This window comes from Mytilus trossulus, chromosome 3, assembly GCF_036588685.1.
Source record: "Mytilus trossulus isolate FHL-02 chromosome 3, PNRI_Mtr1.1.1.hap1, whole genome shotgun sequence".
NCBI lineage: Eukaryota > Metazoa > Mollusca > Bivalvia > Mytilida > Mytilidae > Mytilus > Mytilus trossulus.
In genome coordinates this window covers 45,694,501-45,694,776 of record NC_086375.1, presented here as the reverse complement: position 1 = coordinate 45,694,776, position 276 = coordinate 45,694,501, and positions in this window count along the sequence as shown.

The window sequence follows — 276 nt, the reverse complement described above, 5'->3', positions numbered from 1 at the left end:
TTTTATTTTCTTTTTCTTTTTCTTTCCTTTTTCTTATTTGGAGGGGTACTGGCAAATGGAAGTTTTTAACGACCTTGACTGGCTATACAGCCCTTGCACGGTCGGAAGGGGTACTGACAAAAAATTAAACCAATCAAACTTTTAACCATGAGGTATAAAGTATGCAAATCTAGGTAGCTTGCTGTTTGGTGTGAGCTAAGACTCCGATTTGAAGGCCGTGTATACTTTGACCTATAAAGGCAACCGTAGCATACCGCTGTTTGAAATTCATAAATC